The 16,073-nt window shown below is 44.1% G+C and overlaps 1 long non-coding RNA gene across 3 annotated transcripts in view; it reads left to right on the top strand.

Annotated features, from left to right (window-relative positions):
• Nucleotides 1-15,523, top strand: part of LOC118145499 (uncharacterized) — a 72,518-nt gene extending 56,995 nt beyond the window's left edge. The window contains exons 6-7 of one of the 3 annotated variants that reach the window (XR_013523431.1): nucleotides 1,950-1,974; nucleotides 10,430-15,523. This is a non-coding gene — a long non-coding RNA (uncharacterized LOC118145499). Of the gene's footprint in view, nucleotides 1-1,949; nucleotides 2,356-10,429 lie in introns of those variants that run through there. The other 2 variants (XR_008474787.2, XR_013523426.1) reach the window with 2 other exon arrangements.
• The last annotated feature ends 550 nt before the right edge of the window (nucleotides 15,524-16,073 follow it).

Raw genomic sequence — 16,073 nt, 5'->3', positions numbered from 1 at the left:
AGGAAATAATGGATTTCTTTGTTTGTTTGTAGAGATGGGGTCAAGCTGGTCTCAAACTCCTGGGCTCAAGCGATCCTCCTGTGGGGGACTCCCAAAGTACTAAGATTACAAGGATCAGCCATCACACTAATCTGAATTTCTTTTTTGACCTAAGCTAATTTGAGATGAGTTTCTGTCACTTGCAACCTAAAGAATCCAGACTAATACCTACATATCCCCAGGTTCTATCTCAAACTCTAGAATCTGCACTTTTTTTTCCTTTTAAGATGGAGTCTTGCTCTGTCGCTGATCTCGGCTCACGGCAACCTTCACCTCCCAGGTTCAAGGGATCCTCCTGCCTCAGCCTCCAGAGTAGCTGGGATTACAGACACACATCACCATTCCCGGCTAATTTAATTTTTTGTATTTTTAGTAGAGACGGAGTTTCACCATGTTGGCCAGGCTGGTCTCAAACTCCTGACCTCAGGTGATTTGCCCTTCTCAGCCTCCCAGAGTGCTGGGATTACACACATGAGCCACCCCGCCAGCCTAGAATCTGCATCTGAATAAGATAATTCTTTTGTAGCTAACTATGCATAGACCCCAGGATAGAGTTCGAGAACCTTTGGTGGGGGGCGCAAAAGGCCACGACAAGTTAATAAGCATAAGCAGATGGAATGAAATAAAGATCTGATTTGGGTTTTGGGAAAATCACTTCTGGCAGTTGTTTGGGAAGAGGGACCAAGAGGGTAAGAGATGAGAGGCCACTCCCGGGCCTGACCAGGCCACACACAGACTGGTGGTACAGATTCCTCAGGGTCTTATGCCATTCCCAGGCCACTGGGTGTAAAAGGAAAAGGAAGGGATGTGGGCATTTGCTGACGCCCGGAGCCCGGTCTGCTCCCTTTGTGCTACTTGCCCGAGAGGGTGTACTTTTGGGAAGGGGTGTGTTCTGAAAGCAAGGAGGAAGTCGCCACCCCATTGGAAAGAATCTGCCACCCTGCCTTCCAGCTGAAATATCAGATAGTCTGTTCTTCTGGGACAGCAGGGAACTGGAATGGCCAACGGGTTTTTTTTTTTTCTTTTCTTTTCTTCTTTTTGAAAGATTGCATGAAAGAACATGATGTTTTAGGTTCACAAAGGGAAAAAAGATAAGGGAAAAGTGGCGAGTTAGAAAGCCCATTGTATATGTTATCTCTGTTATTTTAGAACAAAAAAATAAGTATGACAGACTGGGATCACAGTTCATGCCAGCCTGGTCCAAAATTGTCGCTTTTATCCTTTTTCCTTGGTTTTTTTATTTTGGCAGAGGGTTTTCCTTCAGAGTTTTCTGGTGCTCAGAACCTCATTGCCTGGCTAAGGAAGAGACTGGGAGGCCAGGGCAGCTTTAGTTCTTAGGAGCAGACACACATTAGCTAAGCTCATAAACCGGACTGGATGAAACTGGAATGCCAATGTATTTAACAGTAGATTTTGGTTTTTTGTTTTGTTTTTTGAGACAGAGTCTTGCTGTGACACCCAGGCTGGAGTGCAGAAGTGGCACCATCTTGACTCACTGCAACCTCTGGGTTCCAGCTATTCTCATGCCTCAGCCTCCCTTGTAGCTGGGATTACAAGTATGTACCATCACGCTCAGCTAATTTTTGTATTTTTAGTAGTGACAGGGTTTCACCATGTTGGCCAGGCTGGCCTTAAACTCCTGACCTCAAGTGATTCTCCCACCTTGGCCTCCCAAAGTGCTGGGATTACAGGTATAACAGTAGACTTCAAACTGTAGGCTTTGGCTAGCTGAGCTGGAGCTCAGACACTTAATGTAGCCAAACTCTCCAGTAAATAATCATAACGATGAAAGTAATAATAAGAGCTAACATTTACTGAGCACCTCCTATGTGCTAGTCACTGTGCTGAGCACTTACATGAATTTTTTTCACTTAATCTGAAGTAGGTACTTTTGTTATCCTCATTTACAGGTGAGAAAATTGCGGCACAAAGAAGGTAAGCCATTTGTCCAGGGTCATATATCAACTCCCCATCTGGCCCTTGAACTGGAAGTGAAACTTGTGAACAGAAAGTTGACAGAAAACTTGGATGAGAGACTTTGTGGGCATAAGCGGAGCTGCCCTGGAGTACAAATAGAGCAGATGACATTCTCTGCACCTCCTCTCCCCAAGGCAGGTGGTTTTTCTCTGCACCTCCTCTCCCCAAGGCAGGTAGTTTTAGAAGGCTGGAGAGACGGCCTGGGCACACACTTTGCTGTCGCCAGGTGGAGTTCCTTCAACTTTGGCCTCTGTGGGTTCCATCAACTGGCTTCATGGGCCAGGGACCTAGACCAATGGAAGCTAAAGCTAAAGAGGAGGGCGAGGTAGACTGGCAGGCTTTGAGAATGTGTGTGAGGTCCTGTGGAGGGGGCGGGGGGTGTAGGTGGGGAGGGCACAGAAGTTATTTGGGAATACTGCGGGAATACTGGTGGTAGATGCTAAGCTCCTCCTTGAACGTATAGCAGTGTAATTTGGTCATATATAACCGACTTCCATTTGCATATTCCAGTTCTTTAAGCCAAATGATGGAGGTGACACGGGATGACAAGGAACTGCCATGGGGACCCTGAGTGCCCGTGTTACCTGAACCAGGGCATCGCTCCCTGAAGGTGGAGCCACAGGGGCTGTCTTACTGTAGTACACTCACCTCACCCTCCACCGCTCTCTTGGAGCATGTATCACTATTGGAGTTGAGTCGTTGTTTGTCAAACCTCTCTCTCCTCTGCTGGACTGACAGCTCCATGAGGGCAGAAATGACTTCTGTCGGTTCTCTGCTCTAACCTTGGCACCTCACACAAAATCAGAGCATAGCTAACACTCAATAAATAATATTTCTTGGTTGGGCATTGTGGCTCACAGCTGTAATCCCAGCTATTTGGGAGGCTGAGGTAAGAGGATTATTTGAGACCAGCCTGGGTAACATAGAGAGACCCCATCACTACTAAAAAAATAAATAAAAATTGAAAATTAGGCTGCTATGCTTATGGAGTAGCCATTCTTTTGTTTATTTACTTCCTTTTTTTTTTTTCTTGAGATGGAGTTTCACTCTGCCACCCAGGCTGGAGTTCAGTGGTATGATCTCCGCTGACTGCAACCTCCACCTGCTGGGTTCAAACAATTCTCCTTCTACAGCTTCCCAAGTAGCTGGGATTACAGGAACCCACCCCCACGCCCAGCTAATTTTTCTATTTTTAGTAGAGATGGGGTTTCACCATGTTGGCCAGGCTGGTTTTGAACTCCTGACCTTAGCTGATCCACCTGCCTCGGCCTCCCAAAGTGCTGGAATTACAAGCCACCTCACCTGGCTTGTTTATTTACTTCTAAAACAAACTTGCTTTCACTTAAAAAAAAAAAATTAGCCAGGCATGATGGTGCATGCCTGTAGTCGTAGCTACTCAGGAGGCTGGGGCAGGAGGATCACTTGAGCCCAGGAGTTCAAGGTTGCAGTGAGCTATGATCACGCCACTGCACTCCAGCCTGGGCAACAGAGTGGGACCCTTTCTCTAACAATGATAATAATAGTAATACTATTTCTCTACTCTTCAGCACAGACGAGTTTCTCAAGTCATCTCTCTTCCTTACCACCCATTCCCTCTTCCTGTTCCAGTCTTGGGACCCTCTCTTCTTCCTCAGGACCTTTGCACTTGCTGTGATGTGCTTGGAAGGCCCTTCCAGAACACAGTATTGTTTGCTTTCCCGCTGTGCAGTTCTCCGCTCAAATGGAACTTTACCAGACCACCTTGTAAAAAACAGCAACCCTATCCGCATCCTTGGTTCTTCCACGTTCCCCTTAATCTGCTTTTTTTTTTTCTGTAGCTCTTATGACTATCTAAAATACTACTTATTTACTTGTTTATTTGTGTATAGATCGTCTCTCAATCATGGAGTAGACTATATGCTCCATGAGGGAGAGACTTTGTATCTTTTGTTTCCTATTTATTCCTAGCACACAGTAGACAAATATTGGTGTAGGGAGAGGGAGGAAGGGAAGGGAGAAGGGGGAAGGGGGAAGGGGGAAGGGGGAAGCGGGAAGGGAGAGGGAGGAGGGAGGAGGGAGGAGGGGGGAGGGAGGGTGAGAGTAAGGGAGGGAGGGAGGGGAGGGGAGAGAGAAAGGAAGGAAGGAAGGAAGGAGAAGGGGAGGGGAGGGGAAGAAAGAGGGGAAAGGAGGGGAGGGAAGAGGGGAGGGGAGGGGAGGTAGGGAGGAAGGGAGAAAAAAAGGAAGAACTATAGCATTTCTTTTTTTTTTTTTTTTTCTTATTTTTTTATTGCATTTTAGGTTTTGGGGTACATGTGCAGAGCATGCAATACAGTTGCATAGGTACACACATGGCAGTGTGTTCTGTTTGCTTTCACCCCTTCACCCACATTTGGCGTTTCTCCCCAGGCTATCCCTCCCCACCTCCCCCTCCCACTGGCCCTCCCCTTTTCCCCCCAATAGACCCCAGTGTTTAGTACTCCCCTCTCTGTGTCCATGTGTTCTCATTTTTCATCACCCGCCTATGAGTGAGAATATGCGGTGTTTCATTTTCTGTTCTTGTGTCAGTTTGCTGAGAATGATGTTCTCCAGATTCATCCATGTCCCTACAAACGACACGAACTCATCATTTCTGATTGCTGCATAATATTCCATGGTGTATATGTGCCACATTTTAACTATGGCATTTCTTACTCTGGTAGAAAAGGAACTGAGGAGACTGAGAAGTGGCCAGAGAGACAGGAAAAGAGAAAGCAGGCACATGAGGGATAATAGTATACAGAGAAAAGTTTCTTTTTTTTTTTTTGAGATGGAGTTTCGCTGTTGTTACCCAGACTGGATTGCAATGGCTCAATCTCGGCTCACCGCAACCTCCGCCTTCTGGGTTCAAGCAATTCGCCTGCCTCAGCCTCCTGAGTAGCTGGGACTACAGGCGCGCACCACCATGCCCAGCTAATTTCTGTATTTTTAGTAGAGGCGGGGTTTCACCATGTTGACCAGGATGGTCTCGATCTCTTGACCTCGTGATCCACCCGCCTTGGCCTCCCAAAGTGCTGGGATTATAGGCGTGAGCCACCGCGCCCGGCCTTTTTTTTGTTTTGAGACAGGATGGTCTCGATCTCTTGACCTTGTGATCCACCCACCTTTTCCTCCAAAGTGTTGGGATTACAGGCATGAGCCATCACACCTGGCCAGCATTTTGTGTGTGTGTGTGGTGAAATATACATAACAAAATTCAACATTTTTCACCATTTTAAGTTGATGGCTCTGCAGCACTAAACACATTCGCACTGTTGTGCGACCATCACCACCCCATCTCCAGAACTTTCTTCATTTTACCACAGTGAAACTGTACGCATTAAGCACCAGCTCCCTGTCCCACCTCCCTCCCGCTCTTGGCAACCGCCATTTTACTTTCAATCTCTATGCATTTGACTCTTCTAGGTATCTCATATAAGTGGAATCGTACAGTATTGTCTTATTGTGACTACTAGCCTACACACAGATTTCAAGGTCCTATTTGGGGTCTCCTTTCCTTCTCCTGATAACTCTCTCTCTCTCTCTCTAAATAATCTGATCAACTTCCAAATTAAATAGCACATATAGGCTTCACAGGCAAGTGACCTGTACAGTTACCTGGAGGTCTCTGTGTTTGGTTTGATGTTATCCTCTTGACATATGGAAGTTTTTAATAATTTTTTAACATGAGGATATGTATTTTCATTTTGCACTGGGTCCCACCAATTATGTAACCAGTCCTGCTCCCAGATCTGTAACTTTACCCTGGACTATTCTTTTGAGCACTTGTCTCATATACCCAGATGTCTACTTGGCATCTCCACTTGAATTATTTCAAGACATGCCAGGCTGGGCATGGTGGCTCGCGCCTGTAATCCCAGCACTTTGGGAGGCTGAGGTGGGTGGATCACGAGGTCAGGAGTTCGAGACCAGCCTGACCAACATGGTGAAACCCCATCTCTATTAAAAATACAAAAATTGGCCGGGCACGGTGGCTCACGCCTATAATCCCAGCACTTTGGGAGGCGGAGGCGGGTGGATCACGAGGTCAAGAGATCGAGACCATCGTGGTCAACAAGGTGAAACCCCGTCTCTACCAAAAAAAATACAAAAATTAGCTGGGCACAATGATGCGTGCCTGTAGTCCCAGCTACTCGGGAGGCTGTCAGGAGAATTGCCTGAACCCAGAAGGCGGAGGTTGCGGTGAGCCGGGATTGTGCCATTGCACTCCAGTCTGGGTAACAACAGCGAAACTCCGTCTCAAAAAAAAAAAAAAAAAATACAAAAATTAGCCAAGCATGGTGTTGCACACCTGTAATCCCAGCTACTCAGGAGGCCGAGGTAGGAGAATCACTTAAACCTGGGAGATGCAGGTTACAGTGAGCTGAGATCACACCCCTGCACTCCAGCCTGGGTGACAGAGTGAGACTCCGTCTCAAAAAAAAAAAAAAAAAAGACTTTTACCCAGCTTACATTTATGTCCTGGGAGTCACGTTATTGTTTCCAGAGGGGCTGCATAACCGGGCTCCGATTCCCTGCACATTTCAGTAGTGTGATGTAAGGCCTAAAATTAGGATTAGGTTCTGTCTTGACATCTAGTAGAGCTTGGTGTGGGGGGCCTCCACTGGCCTGACTGCAAGTTTCCCTCCCCACTCTGCTCCGGTGGATAAGATCCTCTCGCCAGATAACCCTCACTATCAAATGGACTAGGTGCAATACCTGCTTATTGCTGAGTAGCAGGTTTCAATTCCCATTGAAGTATTCAAACAAGCCAATCACAGCCTTCTTAGAGAATCAGGAAGCCCGTCACCCTCTTGATACCACAAAGCTTGCTCCTTCCAGCCCCTGACAGTTCCCACTTCCCCCGGGTGTAACCCCCATGTGGCTCTGTGAGAAGCAGAGTCTTCCCCCACCTGAATCTATGTGACTAATAAACTACTGTGGATCTCATCTGCCCAGTGTTGGGTGTTATGGGTTTGGCCATCCCCATAACTCTAGCACAAGAATCCCTCCCTCCCCAGTAGGTAAGTAGGAGGTGATCAAAACAAGTAGTTTAATTTTCAGAGGGTATATCGGCCAGGTGCAGTGGCTCACTCCTGTAATCTACACACTTTGGGAGACCAAGGCAGGCCAATCGATCACTTGAGGCTGGGAGTTCGAGACCAGCCTGGTCAACGTGGTAAAATCCTGTCTTTTCTAAAAATACAAAAATTCGCTGGGTGTGGTGGTACATGCCTACAATCCCAGCTACTCAGAAAGCTGAGGCATGAGAATCACTTGAATCTGGGAGGCAGAGGTTGCAGTGAGCCAAGATTACACCACTGCACTCCGGCCTGGGCAACAGAGTGAGACTCTGTTTCAAAAAAGAAAAAGCTTTTTTTAAAAATATTTTTTCATTTTTTTATCTATTAGTTAGGTGCATGTTCGGGTATCAAAGACCCAATAGAGGCCAGGCGTGGTGGCTCACGCCTGTAACCCAGTACTTTGGCAGGCCAAGGAGTGCAGATGACAAGGTCAGGAGTTCAAAACCAAACTGGTCAATATGGTGAAACCCCATCTCTACTAAAAATACAAAAATTAGCCGGGCGTGGTGGCGCACACCTGTAATCCCAGCTACTCAGGAGGCTGAGGCAGGAGAATTGCTTGAACCCCGGAAGCGGAGGTTGCAGTGAGGCAAGATCACACCACTGCACTCCAGCTTGGGTGACAGAACAAGACTCTCTCAGAAAAAAAAAAAAAGACCCAATAGAGTAGTTTAAACAAAACAAGTCTGTTCCCCTCCACAGTGAAGCAGCTCATTCCTCAAAGCCTTCAGAGGCCCGGCTCTTCTATCTTGTAGCTCCCCCACCCCTAGGACATGGCACTGGCCACATGGTTCTTATGCTGTAATCAGTGCATCTCACTTACTGGGATGTACCTGTTTACTTTATCCCCATGAAAAGAACTGCAAATGCCCCCAACTCCATGACTTAAGACCAGTTATGCAAGCTCAAAAATTAGATGTCTCAACATATTTCACAATCTTAAACCTGAAAGCAGTTGGGACACTCAGCCCCTCAAATGAAGTCTAGCAAGGTGACAGTATAAAATTATGGTTAAGAAAGCAAATTCTGGCCAGGTGCACGGACTCACGGCTGTAATCCTAGCATTTTGGGAGGCAGACGCAGACAGATCACCTGAGGTCAGGAGTTTGAGACCCAGCCTGGCCAACATGGTGAAACCCCATTTCTACTAAAAATACAAAAAAACTAGCCAGGAATGTTGGCACACACCTGTAGTCCCAGCTATTCGGGAGGCTGAGGCAGGAGAATCACTTATACCCGGGAGGCAGATGTTGCAGTGAGCCAAGATCATGCCACTGCACATCAGCCTGGGTGACAGAGCAAGACTCCAACTCAAAAAAAAAAAAAAAATTAAAAAAAATTTAGAAATGCAAATTCTGGCCAGGTACCATGACTCATGTCTATAATCCTAGAACTTTGGGAGCCAGAGGCAGATGGATCACCTGAATTCAGGAGTTCAAGACCAGCCTGGCCAGCATGGTGAAACCCCATCTCTACTAAAAATACAAAATTAGCCGGGTATGGTTGCGGGAGCCCATAATCCCAGCTATTTGGGAAGGCTGAGACACAAGAACCACTTGAACCCAGGAGGGTTCCAAAATGCTAGGATTACAGGCGTGAGTCCCTGCACCTGGCCAGAATTTCCTTTCAGAGGTTGCAGTGAGTTTCCAGCCTGGGCAAAAAGAGGGAAACTCCATCTAAAAAAAAAACAAAAAAGAGAATTTGTGTTGTGATGGATATGTACACCTAACACAGAGCTGGGCACAGCGTAGGGATTCAGTGAATGGTAGATCTGGTACTCCTTACCCCACTTGCCCAAATAATTTGAAGGGGGTAGTAAATATCCACGATCTGGGGAAATTTTGATATAGTGTTTATGACAGTGAGATGTGTAAGTATAGATACATTGAAAATGGCAAAACCAGGCCAGGCGCGGTGGCTAACTCCTGTAATCCCAGAACTTTGGGAGGCTGAGGCAGGTAGATCTCCTGAGCCCAGGAATTCAATGAAACCAGCCTGTGCAATAAAGTGAAACCTTGTCTCTACAAAAAAATGCAAAAATTAGCCAGGCACAGTGCTGCATGCCTGTAATCGCAGCTACCAGGGAGGCTGAGGTTGAGGCTGCAGTGAGCCATGATAATGTCAGTGTATTCCAGCCTGGGTGACAGAATGAGCTGAAAGAAGGAAAGAAAGGAAGAAAGAAAGAAGGGAGGGAGGGAAGGAGAGAGAGAAAGGGAGGAAGGAAGGGAGGGAGAGAGAGAGAAAGAAAAGAAGAAGGAAAGGAAGGAAGGAGAAAGAAAGGGAGGAAGGAAGGGAAAGAGAAAAGGAAGAAAGAAGGGAGGGAAGGAAGGAGGGAAGGAGGGAGAAAGGAGGGAGGAGAGAGGAAGAAAGGAAGAAGAGGAAAAGAAGGAAGGTAAGGAAGGAAGGGAGAGAGGGAGGGAGGAAGGAGAGGAAGAGAGAAAGGAATGAGTGAGAGAGAAAAAAAGAAAGAGGAAGAGAGGGAGAAAGGAAGGAAGGAGTGAGAAAGAAGAAAGTGAGAGAAAGGGAGGGAGGGAGGGGAAAGGGGAAGGGAAGGGAAGGGAGGGGAGGGGAGGGGAGGGGAAAAGGAAATGGCCAAGCCTATATGCGACTACCTTATGTGACTACCTTAAAGGGGATTGTTGTGAGGATCGAATTAAACGAGTTAATGTGTGTTAATGTTTACCACCGTACCTGCCACATAACAACACTGTGAGTATGAGCTATTATAATCATTATGGTCATCATATCTACAAGAGATTGGTATTATTTACTTGTCCTTGGAAGAGCCTGTGGGCATTTGTTATTTGCTGGTATTTAAATGTAAAACATAATAATGTGACATTGTTCCTCTCTCTCCTAATAGAGTTTCCATGTATGAGATCATTGGAATTGTACTGCCCCCATTTGTGACCACTGAGTGAAACTGGCAATTGCTCACATAGTAAAAGGGACACACACGGCCATGCAGCTGTGCTAGAAAACAAGGTCAAATTTTTTAAGAGTTCCTGACTATCCAGGATTTTTTTTTAAAGCTTCTCTGTAGAATTTTCAGTACAAAAATAGGTGTGAACTGTGTGCACTTTGGAAAGGCATGAGTTGGCCGCTGTCGGACTAAGACTGATAGTGTTCAGTGAGCCAAATTCCTGTTCGCTGATGTTTTGGGTTGGGCTGACCTTATGAACTGTATTTCATTTCAGATGGGTGTATTTTTCCTTATTGCAAATTTCCTTCAATTCATCAGCAGAGATTCTAGCCACTCTGCTGGGAGTTTGTGATCCTGGTTTGAATGGCTTATGAACTTGCCTTTCAACAAACGTTTATTTTTTTTTTTGTAGTTTCTGCTTGGCACTGCCCACTTTCCCTCTGGGACACCATCTTAGTCTTCTGTCACCATCCTCTGCTTTTGTCCCTGCTGAATCACTTCCTCTGGGTCACTTGAGACTTTTCTCCTGTAGAAGAATCTCATCTTCATCAACAACCAAGTTGAAAAAGACCTTCCTAGATTACTGCTTTACCACTCATTCAACGATTCCTGGGCTCCATAACTTGAATGCAATTCACACATCCACTGCTCTGTTTATCCATATTGTAAGGATTGCCATGGTGCTCCAAAGAGCATTGCATTTTCTAATACAATCTTCACTGGACCGTGGGTGCACGCAGGCCTAGGTTTTATCCATGGCGCTATCTGCTGCCTTAGAGAACTCACTTTTCTCTGGATTTTCCTATCCACAAATGTCTATTTTACTTATTTCTCTGTACCCTATCTTCTTACAAGAAAAATCTAAGGCCACTTATAAATATACAAACACTATAGCAAGATAAAATAAATTTGAAATAGAAACCACATAGCAAAAGGAAACTAAAGGTACAGAGGTTAGATGCAAGTCATGAAGGTTTTGCTATAGATGATATAAAAGTTGGCTCAGAAACTCCTGATAAGGCCAGGTGCAATGGCTCACACCTGTAATCCCAGCACTGTGGGAGGCCAAGGCAGGTGGATCACTTGAGCTTCAGTGTTCGAAACCAGCCTGGGCAACATGGCAAAACGCCATCTCTAAGAAAAATACAAAAATTAGCCAGGTGTGGTGGTGCATGCCTGTAGTCCCAGCTATTTGGGAGGCTGAAGTAGAAGGATGGCTTGAGCCTGAGAGGCACAGGTTGCAGTAAGCTGAGATCACACCACTGCACTCCAGCCTGGACAACAGAGCAAGATCCTGTCTCAAAAGAAAAAAGAAAGAAAGAAAAGAAAAAGAAGAATGAGAAAGGAGGAGGACAGTCTTGGGAAAGGCTAAGAAACACTCCCAGGAGGGGCTATAAAAGAGGGTTGAATAGGACATGAAGGAGTGGTCAAAGAGGGCCTCATTTAAATGCAGCCAAATGAACTTCTGTAGGTTCTTTGGCCCCATACTAACTTTGTATTTTGATGTGTGTGTGTGTGTGTGTGTGTGTGTGGTTTTTTTTGTTTTTGTTTTTTTTTAGATGGAGTTTCACTCTATAGCCCAGGTTGGAGTGACACAATCTCAGCTCATTGCAACCTCTGCCTCCCAGGTTCAGGTGATTCTCCTGCCTCAGCCTCCCAAGTAGCTGAGATTACAGGTGCATGCCACCACATTAAGCTAATTTTTGTATTTGTGGTAGAAACAGGGTTTCACCATACTGGCCAGGCCGGTCTTGAACTCATGGCCTCAAGTGATCCACCTGCCCTGGCCTCCCAAATCCTGGGTTTACAGGTGTGAGCCACTGTGCCAAGCCAGCTGTTTTTGTTTTAATAGACTTTCTTTTATAGAGCGATTTTAGGTTCACAACACAACTGAGCAGAAGGTACAGACATATTCCGAAGTTCTCCTCCCTTGTCCCCATGCTGCACCTAATCCCCCCATTCCCCCTTCCCCCGACCCCTGCCATTATCAACACTGCACACCAGATAGTACATTTGTTACAACTGATGAACCCACATTGACACATTATTACCCAAAACCCATAGTTTACCTTAGGGTTCACTCTTGGTGTTGAATATTCTGTGAGTTTTGACCACATGTATCTACCATCATAGCATCATACAGAGTAGTTTCACTCTAAAAATTCTCTCTCCAACCTAACCCTGTGTGCTTTAGCTTTTAAGAAAATTCTGTTGAGTCAGTTGTACATGCAAAGACATTGCCTAGCAAGGATGGGAATATTGGACATTAGATTTGCTTTCTTCTCTTTTTTTTTTTTTTTTGGCCAGCTTAAGTAGCTAAGATTTGCTTTCTTCACTACCAAGTTTTGCACAGTATCTCTTTGATTAAAATCTAATTTAGCTTCTTCCTATCAGGGCCCATCAGTTTACATTTCTTGATATAACTCAGGAGATGGATATTGTTTCCAACTAGAGAAAAAAACTTCAGCTTAGCGAAATAACTAAATTTATATTAATAAAACTCAGCTATTGTGGACATTATTTAATTGATGTTAATTTAAAGTTATACAGTGTTTTCATTTTTTGGTTTTTGGCAGAGTCTCACTCTCTCGCCCAGGCTGTAGTGCAGTGACTTGATCTCAGCTCACTGCAACCTCCGCCTGCTGGGTTTAAGTGATTCTCCTGCCTCAGCCTCCCAAGTAGCTGGGATTACAGGCACCCACCACCACACCCAGCTACTTTTTGTATTTTTAGTAGAGATGGGGTTTCACCATGTTGGCCAGGCTGGTCTGGAACTCCTGACCTCAGGTGATCTGCCTGCCTTGGCCTCCCGAAGTGTTGGGGTTACAAACATGAGCCATCCTGACTGTCCTACAGTGTTTTCATTCTGAAGTGCAACAAAATTAGCACATAATCAACACATGAATTTTCATAACTGTCCTGTGAAATGCACAAAGGGAGATCCAAATGAATCCAAGAAAACAGGGCTCACATGTTTCTACTACACATTAGAAGGGAATGGAGAAGGGAAGAGGATAAGGATGAGAATGAAAGTTAAAAAATATTGACAAATGTTAATGATGAAAACTTTAAACCCTGAAAAAGGAAGGATAATAATAGCTTTTTATCTGAGTCAGCTTTCAATTTGCACAGAATATCATCACCAAAAATATAAAAAGTTTTAAAAAAAGGAAAGAGAAAACATTTTTTCTTACTTCCCTTTTGTAGATTCACCAGTGTGGTCATTTGGCATCATTTCAAGTCAAAACAAATGCTTTCGTGTAGACCAAAGATCCCTGGTAAATTTTAAAATAAGATTTTCAAAAGTATTTTTTAACCAAATTTAAACATTTTAAACATTTTTTAAGACTTTCAAGAACTATCTGTTACTAAAAATAACATTGACCTTTGATATTTGTCTGGAGGAATCCTCTGGAGGAAAAAAAAGGATTTCATCCTGGAGATAAATGGGGCCAACTCATCTCTAGTCTTTGGTTAAATTAAACTCTTCCAGATGGAGAACATTCAAAGCAAAGGAATATTTCTGAGCCCCCTGGAATTATTAATAAACACAATAATATGTTACATGTAAAAGAAAATGTGTCCTTTATCTTTGAGGAAGTGTTTGGTAGCATTATAATTTTAAGTTTGACTATTAAAAAAAATGCTCTCATTTTATTCAACATTCAACAAACAAATACTGAGTGCTTGCTTTTCCCCAGTGCTAAGCACCAGACAGGACAGGGCCCCTGCCTTTATGGAATCTCACAATCCTACCAGAATTTACACTCTGCAGTGCCTGGCACATGGTAGAAACTGAGTAAGTATTTGTTGAATACATGAGTGAATGATATAGACACTTGAATAAGGAATTATATTCATAAAGGTTTGAACAAATTACTGTGGTCACAGGGAAGCATGGGAGCCTCAAGTTGTCAGAGAAGGCTTTGCAAAGAAGTTTGTCAGATAGGAGCAGGAAAGACTTGCAGACACAGAAAGTGGCACTTGCAAAGTCAGGGAGAGAAGAAACAGTAACATATTTAGGCAATGGCTAGTAATTTGGTGTGGTTGGAGAGTAACGTGTATATGGAATGTGCCCGGAAGGACTGAGACCGCAAAGATGGGTTGAGGCTCATTTGAGGAGAACCCTGAAAGCCTACTTAGTTTAGACTTGATCCTTCAGTATGTGTTGGTGTTTTAGAAAGATAACTTGAGACATAGTATTAGAGGATACACAGAAGGAGAGAAGGAAGGAAAAGATACCAAGGGTTAAGTGCCACGCTTATGTCCATCCCTAGGCTAGATCCTCTATGTATTTATATTAAACTCACTTATTCCTTGCAATACTCCCGTTGGGTACATAACATTGTCCTTATTTTCAGAGGGGAAAATTCAGAGGAATTAAACAATTTCCCCCAGACCACACAGTTAATAAAAAATGGGACTAGAATTTGAAACCAGAGTTCTAAAAAATCTTGTTGGAGAATAAAAATACCATTGGCGCAGTGGCTCACGCCTATATTCCCAGCACTATGGGAGGCCAAGGCGGGTGGATCACAAGGTCAAGAGATCGAGACCATCCTGGTCAGCAAGGTGAAACCCCATCGCTACTAAAAATACAAAAAAAATTAGCTGGGCATGGAGGTGCGCTCCTGTAGTCCCAGCTACTCAGGAGGCTGAGGCAGGAGAATTGCTTGAACCCAGGAAGCAGAGGTTGCAGTGAGCCGAGATCGTGCCATTGCACTCCTGTCTGGGTAACAACAGTGAAACTCCATCTCAAAAAAAAAAAAAAAATACCGTTGGACTCATACCAGTATTAGGGAAAATATACAGTAGAAGACTGGAGAAAGTGAATATTAAGAAAGACAGACATGCAAGACACAAGGGAAAAAAGCATTTCTATACAAAAGGAATTTACAGTAAGGAGATATAACACAGGAAGTGGAAAGATAATCATAGAAAAACCACAACATGTGTTTTTAAAATGCAAAGTGCCCGGGAAGAGAAAGCAAATGACACAATAATGCCATTCACTCTGGCATCCTGTGCATTTGGTTTTGCTCTTTACTTTTTTTTTTTTAACTTTAAACGATTTGTTATGAGAGTAACAAAGATACAGCTCATAATCTTGCAACTCTAAAGCTCTAAATCAGAAACAGATGGTACCTAGTGTACCCTGTTTCCTAGAAACCAGAATTTTGAAGACAGCACCCTCTCTGCACTGCACTGCTGATTTCAGTTCCTTCACAGATACTAATACACGGCTAAATAACGTGATTGCTGGGTATTATATTGGAACATCTGTTTTCCTTGCTGGGGAATCTTTTTGAAGGTTAAAACTTTTCTCCATTTGTATTCCTTTTTTTCTGATTCAAAAGGTGATTTCTTTTTATTGTGACAATTTTTAAAAATATGAAACAAAGAAGAAAATAAAAATCCCCCATTCCCTTCCCACCCAGCAGTAATGACCACTGTTAACATGTTGACAACATTCTTCTAGTTATTTTTCTGTACACACACACACACACAAACACACACTTTATAGAAAATGGAATGTATAGAAATTGTTTTCTAATCTGTTTTGTTCATTGAATGATAAATATTTTATATTTTTTCACATCATCAAATGTTTATGATAATTACTAGTATTCCATCATATTCAAGAATTTGATTATTTAACTCCCCTCTTTTTCATTTAACAAATTCTTTTTTTTGAGATGGAATCTCACTCTGTGACCCAGGCTAGAATGCAGTGGTGGTGTGATCTTGGCTCACTGCAACCTCTGCCTCCCAGATTCAAGCGATTCTCCTGCCTCAGCCTCCCAAGTAGCTGGGATTAGAGGCATACACCACCATGCCTGGCTACTTTTTGTATTTTTAGTAGAGACAGGGTTTCACCATGTTGGCCAGGCTGGTCTCAAACTCTTGACCTAGGTGATCCACTCACCTCGGCCACCCAAAATGCTGGGATTACAGGCAAGAGCCACCGAACCCAGCCTCATTCAAGAAATTCTAATTAACACCTACTATGTGTCAGAACTGTGCTTGACACTGGGTACACAGTGGTGAGTAAAACA

The sequence above is a fragment of the Callithrix jacchus genome, chromosome 10 (genome assembly GCF_049354715.1).
Source record: "Callithrix jacchus isolate 240 chromosome 10, calJac240_pri, whole genome shotgun sequence".
In the NCBI taxonomy this organism is placed as follows: Eukaryota; Metazoa; Chordata; class Mammalia; order Primates; family Cebidae; genus Callithrix; species Callithrix jacchus.
Note: the sequence above shows the minus strand (reverse complement) of the source record. Positions and strands in the feature narration are given on the sequence as shown.